Genomic DNA, 11,969 nt, shown 5'->3' on the forward strand with positions numbered 1-11,969 from the left:
ACTACGCTCGACCACTGCCTGACCACGGATTTTCCTGACCACCTCCGGCCTACAACCTTGCTACCTATGGAAGCCGTCTTCAGTCATCTGCAGAGACCCCCACCTAAGCCCGCCAGCCCCGGCACCCAAGGAGAATGAGGGCTGGTATAGGCGAAGCTCCAGCTTGGTCTCTGCTTTGTTCAGGTCCACTTACTGCTGGTGGGAACATGCATGGGCTCTTCCCTTCAAGTTGCACCGATCCTGCCTCAGCCTAAAAGGTCCACAAACGCAACAAGTGTTTTAGCAGCACAGAATAAGGTACAAGCTATCGGTCAGCTTGCAATTCCTGCACTCTCATCCACCTTTGGAATAGTAGGCTGGCCCCATAATGATCTTTAAAAACTGGATGTGATAAAACATTAAAGCTCCTCTAAGCCCACAAAATAATCTGCAAGAAGCAGTGCATGCTGAGATTGTACATCCCTAGAGCTGAAGGCAGTATCGGTCTCATTGAAAAAGATTACACGTTCCATTATAAGCCTTCAGGCCTACTTAATGGCATCAACAATCCCAAATGCCCAAACTGTGCTGAAGTACAAAATTAAGTGGCGACCATCAAGCTCTATTCTTAAATCTGGACAATAATTCCATTAAATAAAAGGATTCCACGCAAGGGGAAAGAAGCAATATAAATTGCAAACCAAGAGAATAAGAACATAAGATTTGCCATCATATCCTGTTTCAGATAGAGGCCATTTCAGGTCACCTGGCAAGATCTCAAATTGCTGAGAGATTCCATGCTGCAGTGGATATCCCCAAGTCCACCTTACTAATGGTTTATGGACTTTTCCTCCATGAACTTATCTAAACCTTTATTAAACCCAGCTACACTAAAAGCTTTCACTACATCCTCTGGCAACAAATTCCAGAATTTAATTATACTGTATGTTGAGTAAAAACATATTTCCTCCCATTTGTCTTAAATGTATCCCCTAGTGACTTCATTGAATGTCCCCTAGTCTTTGTACTTTTTGAAAGAGTAAACAAATTTGCATTTACCCGTTCCAGTCCACTCATGATTTTATAGACCTCTGTCCTATCTCCCCTCAGCTGTCTCTTCTCCAAGCTGAACAGCCCTAACCTCTTTAGCCTTTCCTCATAGGGGAGCTGTTCCATTCCCCTTTATCATCTTGGTCACCCTTCCTGTACCTTTTCTAACTCTGCTATGTCTTTTTTGAGCTGTGGTGACCAGAACAGCACACAGTACTCAAGTTGCGGTTGCACAATGGAGTGATACAGAAGCATTATGATATTCTCTGTTTTATTCTCCATTTCTCTCTTAATAAATCATGGCATTCTATTTGCTTCAGAGATGGGAAAAATGAGTGAGGTGATCAAATTTGCTGATGATACAAAATTATTTAAAGTTGTTAAATCACAAGAGGATTGTGAGAAATTGCAAGAGGACCTTGCAAGACTGGGCATCCAAATGGCGGATGACATTTAATGTGGACAAGTGCAAAGTGATGCACGTAGGGAAGAGTAACCCAAATTATAGCTGCATAATGCAAGGTTCCACATTGGGAGTCAACCCTCAGGAAAAGGATCTAGGTGTAATTGTGAATAGTATGTTGAAATCCTCCTTTCATTGTGTGGCAGTGGTCAAGAAAGCAAATAGAATACTATGATTTATTAAGAAAGAAATGGAGAATAAAACAGAGAATATCATAATGCTTCTGCATCACTCCATAGTGCCATCGCACCTTGAGTACTGTGTTCTGTTCTGGTCACCGCATCTCATTTAAGAATATGTTAAAAAGCAGCAGTTCTACTACAAATCTCTGGGGCACTCCACTCTTCACCTTTCTCCATTGAGAAAATTGACCGTTTAGCCCTAGTCTCCATTTTCTATCATATAGAATCATATAGATGATGGCAGAAAAGGCCTAAATGGTCCATCTAGTCTAGTGCCCAGCAAGCTTCTTAAGGTGGTAACTTCCGCTCTGTGCAGGTTACTCCCGTGTTTCTCTTAAGGGTATTAACTACTGCTCCTTGCAGTTATCCCCAAGCCTTTTGATAAGTCATAAAAATTGCAGCTAGTAACATTTTTTACTGGGTGATGATCTGTCTTGATAATTCAGGCAGTGCTGCTGGACATGCTTTACTTTTAACCAGTTCTCAATTCACAATAGAGCATTGCCTCCTATTCCTTGACTTTTTTAATTCCTCAAGAGTGTCTCATGAGATATTTTGTCAAATACTTTCTGAAAATCCAGATACACTACATCAACTGGCTCACATATATCCACATGTTTATCCATGCCTTCAAAAACATGTAGCAAATTAGTGAGGCAAGACTTCCCTTGGCTAAATCCATGTTTATTTTGTTCCATAAACTATGGCTATAAGAGCAATTCATAAATGCTTTTTTAAAAAAACCATTAAATGTCTGTCTATATGTTCAGTAATTTTGTTCTTTAGAATAGTTTCAATTATTTTTCCTGGCACTGACGTCATGCTTACTGGTCTGTAGTTTCCCAGATCACCTGTGGAAACCTTTTTAAAAACTGGTGTTACATTGGCCACCCTCCAATCTTCAGGTACTGTAGTTTTTAATCATAGTTTACAGATTACCAATAGTAATTCTGCAATTTCATTTTTCAGTTCTTTCAGCACTCTGGGATGTATACTATTCAGTCCCAGTGATTTATTATTTAGTTTGTCAATTTGCTCGAGTACATCTTCCAGGATCTCTGAGAATTATTTCAGTTCCTCAGAATCATCACCATTAAATATTACTTCTGGCATGAGTACCTTACATCTTCCTCAGTAAAGACAGAAGCCAAGAATTCATTTAATCTCTCCGCTATGGCATTATCCTCCCTTACCACCCCTTTTACCCCTTGATTATCTTATGGTCCAACCGACTCCCAAGTAGGCTTTTTGCTTCATATGTACTTGAAAAAAAATTTATTATGAATTTTTTGCTTCTACAGCAAGCTTCTTTTCAAATTCTGTCTTTGCCTGCCTTATCAATTCTTTGCATCTAACTTGACAATGCTAATATTGTTTCCAGGTTTATTCATTCGGATACCTTTCCCATTTTTTGAAGGATGTTCTTTTGACTATTTTAACCTCTTTCACCTCACCTTTTAACCATGCCAGCAGCCTTTTCACCTTTCTTCCACCTTTTTTTAAAAGTGTGGCATACATCTGGTCTGGGCTTCCAAGCTATTTAAAGAATCAGACCAAAAAAGAAGGAAACATAACTGGCAGAAGAACAAATACAATGGAAGATAGAAAGAGTTACTTCAGAAACCCCCAGAAGCTCAAAATTTGACACAGCAGTAGTTAAGGAGAGGTGAACTTAGACCTAAAGCTGAGAGATTAATAACTGCAGCACAGGATAGTGGACTACAGACAAGATGGTTCATAGCCAGCATAGAAAAAAATGGTAAAACAAATACAGATCTGTAAAACAAAACTGGAAATGGTTACACATCTCACCACTGGAAGTGATTTGCTGATGTCAGAAGGCCTGTATACAGAAAGGTACAACTCTTCCTTTGGAAAGTGTGTAAACACCATAGCATCACTGTACCAGAAAAATACTGGGACCGCAACCCCAACAGAATTGAAGAGAATGAAGAAGTTGTGATTAGATGGGACATTCCCATTCCAACTAATAAGAAACTCACTGCAAAAAAAAAACAAAAAAATAACTGGACATTGTGATAAAGGAGAAAAATACAAGAATGTCATTGCTGATAGAGATTTCAGTACCAAGCAAATATTCTGTCACGAGAATTAAATGGAGAGAGAGAAGCTCATTAAATACCAAGAGATGCAATCAAACACCAAAAATGGTGGAGGAAAGATACAGAAATAGACCAGATTGTATTGAGCACCACTGGCCTGATAAGAACTTCTAGGCACAGTTTTATATGCCGCCTATACATAGGACATCCTATGAGCAGCAGAAGGAGGTGCTCTTTGTCACAATGCAAGTATTAAGAAGGGCATTAGCAATAAATTCGAGAGAACTGAGATCGTGCCCAATTTACCATGGCTTATAAATGAGGTTTATTTGTGTCAAGGTTTGTGCAAAACAAACCCATTTTGGAAATGCTGCCCAAAGAGAAACCATTTACATGTTTTGAATGTAATATATGTTTTAGTCAGAAAAGTAATCTGGAATGCCATGCAATAACCCACATTAGAAACTGTTTAAATATTATAACATTGATTTACCAGAATAACACTTGGAGCACAACCTTAACAAAAGAGAAGAGAACAAAGATTTTCTTTTAACCTGGGAAATTCCTATTCTAACTAATAGGAAAACTGATGCTAGAAAACTGGATATTGTGTTAATGGTGAAAAACACGACATTGTTGACAAAGGTGTTGATACCCAGTAACTATTCTGTGCATCATATAGAGAAAGTGAAGATCCTTAACTACCAAGAGATGCAATCAGAAACCAAGTGTTGCGCTCGTTGGTCGCAGACGGCTGCGCCCTCTATTGCTCACCTTTTTTCTATCTGACTCAGTTCATTTTGGAAAGATGGCTGCCTCCGCTTCTCCTCACCATATCCTCCGGCGTCCCCGGTCCAGCATGGGCGATTGCGTTCAACATCTTTCTCCAGGAGTCATCTAGGGCATGTGCGCGCGCAGCCCCATCCTTTATGTGCGTCATGGCGGGAACCTCGGGGGCGTTCCCACCGCATGACATCATAGCTCTGGTATTTAATCTCCGCTCACGATTCCTTTTACGAGTTAGCAAGGAATCCTCCATGCTGATCTCTCCACGTTATCAAATGCTCCCGCTCTGTGTACTCTCGCTCCAGGACGATGTAGGCACCCGCTCCACGGGGGCCTTGCCTCGCTCCTCCTTACCCTCCGAGGTTACCTCCTACCAACTAAGACGCTTAAGTTACCTGTTCCTCGGGGGCCTTGCCGTGCTCCTACCTTCCCTTCAGGGTTGCCTACCCATTACCTGGACGCCTACGGTACCCGCTCCTCGGGGGCCCTTCTACTACAACTGCCAGCATCAAAGCGAGTACTGCCGCTCCAGTTCTGTCTTTGCATTGTCTCATCTCTGTCTCCATAGATCCTCAGCCTACCCCGCACTGTAGACCACTCCCGGATCTATTGGCTTCTCCATCTAAGCTTGGGTTCTCGGCCTACCCTGCTTCGCGGACCACTACCGGACCCATCACCCTCTTGAGACCTGGTGAGACAGTGAAACTGCCTTTTCCACCCTGCAACCTACAGACAGAACATTGCCATCTGGTTCCTCATCTCCTGGCTGGAATCACCACCCGTTCCTTGGGTCACCATCTACATTGCAGTACAATAAAACTAATTCTCTGTGTCCGTCTCTGCCTTGAGCTAGCCTATCACTGCAAGTCCCCTGTGGGAGGTGCCATCTCTTACAGCGACCAAGGGCCCACGCTTCAATGTCCAAAATATACCACCAAGAAAATGTGACATAAAGATACAGAAGTTGTCCCAAATATATTGAGTGCCACTGGCCTGATTAGGAAGAATTTCCATGTGCATCTTAATATATTGCCTATAAAAATGACACCCTATGAAGTCCAGAAGGAGGCTGTCTTTGGCACAATACAAGTACTAATGAAAACAAATGAGAAAAATGATACTCGCATTCATAAGGAGGGCTGCTGTACTGGGGCAGAAGTTCATGGATGGCTGCAGCAACTTCTGCCAGAAGAGTTTATATGGCAGAAGCAGTGTTGGCTGGAGAGGCCCTTTAAATTGAAAGAAATGTGCCCCAAAAAATGCTTAAGCCATGGAGAGAGGCTATGAGGAAGAGCAAAAAGGTTTGCCTCTGGGGGCAAAAGAATTTTCAGGTCCGAGGATGGTGTTTTTGAAGTTCCTGCTGCTGTTCAGCGGGAGCAGGTACTGAATTGGATTAGCTCTGTGGGAAGCGCTGGCTCCCACGGTTTCATTGTGGTACACAGCAGCAGATGCCTGAGCGGCAGGGACCCATTATGGAGCTTCTGCTGCTGCTGCCGGAAGCTCCGCATGGATTATTTCAGCAGCAGGAAGCTCCTGCTGTTCAGAGCCGGATTTAAGATTGTGGCACCCGTAGGCAGAGGACTGGTGGTAGGGGGGGATTTTGTACTCAGAAATCAAAGAGCAGCAGGGGCAGTCCTAGTTTTTGGGTGCCTTCAGAATTTGGCCCCCTAGGCAAGTGCCTATGTTGCCTATTCCTAAATCTGTCCCTGCTGCTGTTGTAGCTCAGATCTGGGTTTGTCACTATCATCACATTGATGTCACAGAAATAGAAACAGAACCGGATCCATGGTGTTATTGACATTAACCATCAGAGAAAATGCGAAAATAAAGGGAATGTGACACAAGGCATTGGAGTCTTAGTGAAGCTTCCCTACTCAGTAAAAGCTCCCGGGTGATTTTAAAGTATATCCAGAAAAAGCTTTATGGTAAAGGTGACACCACTTCCACTGTGGACAGGAAATGACATCACAGCTAATGCAGATTAATGAAATCACTGTGGAAAAAAATGACTTTTACAAACTCAAATAGAGGCGAGGCTGAATGTGAAGAGATACTGAAGAAGCCCTCAACGTTAAACTGATTCCAAATGAACAATTTTCAGAGAAATAAAAGCCAAAATAGGTATTTCCTCCAAATGGGAAGTAACTTTACAATGGAAGTCTATGGGAGGTGGAACCTTTTCCTAGAAGAGCCACTTTGAATGCTGTGTGTAGTTTTGGTCATTGCATCTCAAAAAAGATATAGTTGCACTGGAGAAAGTACAGAGAAGGGTGACCAAAATGCTAAAGGACATGGAATGGCTCCCCTATGAGTAAAGGCTAAAGATGTTAGGGCTGTTCAGCTTGGAGAAGAGACGGCTGGGGGGATATGATAGAAATCTACAGAATCATGAAAGGACTTGAATGGATAAATGTGAAATAGTTATTTACTTTTTTGGATAATACAAGGACTAGTGGGCACTCCATGAAGTTAGTAAGTAGCACATTTAGAACAAATCGGAGAAAATTCTTTTTCAATCAATGCAGAATTGAGCTTTGGAATTCTTTGCCAGAGGATATGGTAAAAGCAGTTAGTGTAGCTGGGTTTAAAAAATATTTAGATATAATTTGCTGTAGGAAAAGTCCATAAACTACTACTAATCAATAGGGAATAGCCAGTATTAGTAGCCGGCGTTAGCAGCATGGGATCTATTTAATGTTTGGGTACTTGCCAAGTACTTGTGACATGGATTGGTCACTATTGGAGACAGGATACTGGGCTTGATGGACCCTTGGTCTGACCCAGTACGGCATATCTTATGTTCTATTGAGATTCTTTCATTTGAATAGACACTGTCGGCACTGAATAGACCTTTCTTTACTATAACTGTGCAGGTGGAAGTCTACCTTTCTATTCATCTTTTAAAATGTAAAACCTGATTAGAATGAATTCTACATTTTTCTTAAATGGCATTGGTAGACAGGATAAAACGTATTCACAAGGGAAAATTTATGGGAATGGTTTTTGGTGTTTAATAGCTCCCTCAATTAAAGGGTAGAAAGATGGGATTATTTGATGAAGTTACTAGAGCAGCAATAACTTTAAAAAATCAGTTTTATTACAGTTTAATCTACTAGGAAGTATTGTGTAGGAAGAAAAGAAGCAAGGAGCAGAGACTGAAAAAAACTGCCTTTATTCTGCATTCCTGAATTTATTTTTTTTTAAGTTCAAGGGAGCTTTAGAGTGAAAGCACACTGATAGAAGGAAAATGTCACCGGGCCATAATATTGGTTAAAGCGAGTGAATGAATATGTGTCTGAGTTCTGAAATAGTAAAAAAAAATCCTAAAATTCAAGAAAGATTTGAAATGAAATAAAAAAAAATTAAAAGTAGTTAAAATTAAAGCAGTGGAGCAGACCCATGGAAAAAGTTTAATTTGCTTCAAGTTTGGACTATAATCTTATTTGAAAGAAGCAAAAGAAACAAACACTGAAGGGAAGTACAGCCTGAGAGGTATCTTGAAGCGCTGCACAGAACGTTTCATTCTGTAGGATTACGTGACGTATGTTTCAGGTTCCAGGTTAAGGGACTCACAAAAGCCCTATTACGAGAGCCCAGAGCCAGTTCTGGGAAAATTTGAAGAGAAATATGTTTTCCTAAATGATTCTTGAAATAATTATAATAAAAAAGGGGATCTTTATGATAAAGGCTCTCTAATGCAGACAAAAGCTGATTGCCTCTGTCAAAATACAAAAAATTAAGATTTGCACGTTTCCAAAGATGACATCTTTCAATCAATGAAAATTCAAATAAGGTTCTTTTTAACTGTTGCTGTCTAATCTTTTTATTTTCCTAATTGGTTTGTCCCAATCTATTTTTTCCACGTCCCCCTTGTCAGTCTTTTCCTAATTCCTTTTTCAGGGTCTCTTTTCTCTTTCTTTTATTTCTCTCTCCTCCTATCTTCTGTTCTTCCTCATACACACACACACACACACACACACACACAAACACACACATGCACGGCCTCATCTTCAGTTACTGAGACCCCATCTTCATCTGCCACAGGACAGGATCTGCAGGAGCTACACTGCAGGCCCTTTCCTTCTTCAGCCACCATGGGATGGAATTCCTGGTGGCCACGCTGCAGGCCCTCTCCGGCCATCATAAGATGAAATCCTCCACTATCATGGTACAGGACCTCTCCTTCAGCTGCCCTGGGATAGATCCATGGCAGCCATGCCGCAGGAATTTTCCAGTGTCACAGACCTGATTGGGTGAGCTTCAGCCCAAAACTTGTTGGCCTTGGCCCACCCTGGCCCACTTGTGGTAACACCACTGCTGTCAAGTTTAACAGAACAATAAGTCAGAATATAATGGATAACCACTTCTTGTTTATAGCATCTTAACACTCTAGAATAGAAATTTGAGAAATTGTTCTCTAAGGGGGTCATTTATCAAATTGCTTTATGGCGTTTTTGCATGCATTAAGGCATTTTTGCATGCGAAATGTGCCTTTAGCGCGTGCAAAATGCTATAACGCATGGTGCGATTCAAATTTGGAAAAGGGGAGGAGTTTGGGGCTGGCTTCGCAATTTGTACAATGTTCTCTCAACCTAGCTTGATGTTACCCAGGTAGAGAGTCCATCAAGCTAGGTTGAGAGAACATTGTACAAATCTCATCGTTGTCTGAGTTTCCTCACTCCGAAGGTCATCAAATCTTCACAAGAGTGTACTTTTCTGTTCGTATGTCTCACTCTGAATGTCAAAGTGGCCCCTAACCCCTACACTACTACCTAAACCTCACCTCGAGGTACTAGGTGGGCCTCATATAGAGGTATAAATACCTATGTACTATAAGGGCCTTTAGCTCCCTCTCTCTCACATTTTTTATTTGACCAATTAGATAAAACCCCAAAACAATATGTTTCCAGGTGTTATTTAATATGGAACAGAGACCTAGAGGGTGGAAGATGGATGTTAACTTTTTTGAAGTAATAGGAAAAAGAAGATTCACAACAGAAGAGAAAAAAGAAGGAAGACTACAGCTGTCCAGGCATCAATTGAGAAGTTCTGCAGAGAGATTAGTGTCATCAACAGAGCACATACTCAAACTGGATGGGACAGATTTTAAATGTAACAGAAAATAAGAGAGTACAGAGACGTATATAGGAAGGAAATACAAGAGAAAACCAATGTAAGAGAAAGAGGCACACACTGATTATAAAGTAACTTATCTGAGAGAAAATAGCATCTTCTACCTTAACTCTGTAATGAAAAAGAGCAAAGATTGCTGGAAGAACACGTAATAACCCGTTGTCTAACTGTGTTAATCTTATATAACTGAGAAGTACTTTGAATGTATTTAATTATTGACGGTATATTTATTTATGGTGATTTCTGTTCTTGCCAATTGCTTTTTTTAAATTATTGATTATGCAATAAAAATTGTTGTGACCTTGAACTGATGCTTTGCTCTTTAAAAATCTATCGCTTTTACTCCCTGTTTCCCCTCCCAATCTCCGGGAGTGCCTTTGTCTGGGTGGGATTGCCCATTTATTTTTAATACCTGGTCAGAAAGAGAGCAACGTGTGTGGTAGCCCTGACAGGGGGTAATTTTCAAAGGAGTTGCGTGCATAAATGTAACATACTATTGTAGCAATCTTCCAAAGCCATTTACTCGAGCAAAGTGCACTTACAATTTAGTGGCATATATTGTAGCAATTTTCAAAAGCCCATTTATTCAAGTAAAGGCCTTTTTTAAAATCGGGCCCTTAGCCTGTAACCCCAGTTAGACTCCAGTGCAATCTCTCTCTACCCTAATGTAACCCTTGAAGTTCAATTTTCTTTATGACTCCTTGTGTCTGAAACCTGCACTTTGATTCCCAACCCAGTATCAGAAATGAATCCACACGCTCTTTAGTGAGTAACAGTTTATCTTTACTGGAATGAATGACTGAAATAAATCTGTTCACTTCCTAAGCATCTGCATTTGTCATATAAACACATGTATATAGTACAAGAGAAAACTCAACTTTGTCATAAACTCATGTTAAGTATTTCAACCAGAATCAGCATGTGATATAGCACCCGACCTTAAGCAGTCTCTGAACAACAAGCAAAGTCCCAGATTGTATCCTACTGTGTGTCCATTTGAATTTAGAGCTGAAGAGGGCGTCAGTACTGCTGCTTCAACTGCCAAATCCACAATACAGCATCCTCTATCCGAAAGAAGAGCTTCAAATCCTGACAGGGCACAGTTCAACTACTCCCAAGTCGTCCACAGCAGGGTTCCAGAAAAGAGAACCTTAATCAGCACAGATAATATTTATTAGTTCAGAGCAGGGCAGGAACTCTGTTCAAGCTGAGCAGTGATCTGTTCGCACACGCTCAATACAATCAAATTTTTATAAATCTCTTTAGGTAAAGTAAAAAACAACTTCAATACATCTCAAAACAATGTTAACTAACATAAATACATTACACATGAATACAATTATAGAGGGCTGCTCACCTTAATCAGCACAGATAATATTTATTAGTTCAGAGCAGGGCAGGAACTCTGTTCAAGCTGAGCAGTGATCTGTTTGCACACGCTCAATACAATCAAATTTTGAATCTCCTTTCCCCCCACCTCAGCTCTTAAAGAGACAGCACTCTATTGTCAGTCTTTTCATGTCACAATGATGATTCAACATTTCTCTGCCCTAGTTCCTAGAGGTATGTTACACTAACACCTCTCGGAATCCTGAGCCGCCATTAGCAGAGGAGTCACAGTCGCATCATTTGTAAGTGAAGGAGCAGTGCCCCTTTAAATTTAAAGAAATGTGCCCCAAAGTTGGTTTTTTTTTTTAGCTGTGGAGAGAAGCTAAGAGGAAAAGCAAAAAGGTTTGTTGTCTTGGGGGCAGAAGAGTTTTCAGCTCCGAGGTCCACTGCAGGGATTTGTTTATGAAGCCGGAGCAGGTACTGAACGGTAGGAGCTAAGAGTTCCTTATCCCTAAAGCTATGTTTCACTCAGCAGGAGAAGGTTTCCGGGAGAAGAATGAACAAGGTCGGAGGACCCCCGAGCCTGCCTGTGACTTAACATGGCTCCCATGGCCAGAGAGGAAGTGTCGACTTCTAAGAAAAAAGGACATGCGGGGTTCGGGTGGTGGAGACAGGGTTTCTGAAGAAAGGCCTGTTTTAGCTCATGGAAGGCCATGGCTGCTTCGGCCAGCCAGGTCTTGATATTGGCTCCTTTCTTGATGAGTACCATAAGGGGGGTGGCAATCCGAGAGTAATTGGGAATAAAGTGTCGATAGAAATGTGCAAATCCCAAGAATCTCTGTAAGGCCCAGAGGCAGGATGGCTGCACCCAGTCTTGAATGCAATGTACTTTCTCCGGGTCCATACGGAAGCCCCTGCTAAAGATTATATACCCCAGCAAGGGTAGGCTGTCTTTCTTGAAGGAGCATTTTTCGAGCTTGGCGT

This window comes from Rhinatrema bivittatum, chromosome 2, assembly GCF_901001135.1.
Source record: "Rhinatrema bivittatum chromosome 2, aRhiBiv1.1, whole genome shotgun sequence".
Classification (NCBI taxonomy): Eukaryota; Metazoa; Chordata; class Amphibia; order Gymnophiona; family Rhinatrematidae; genus Rhinatrema; species Rhinatrema bivittatum.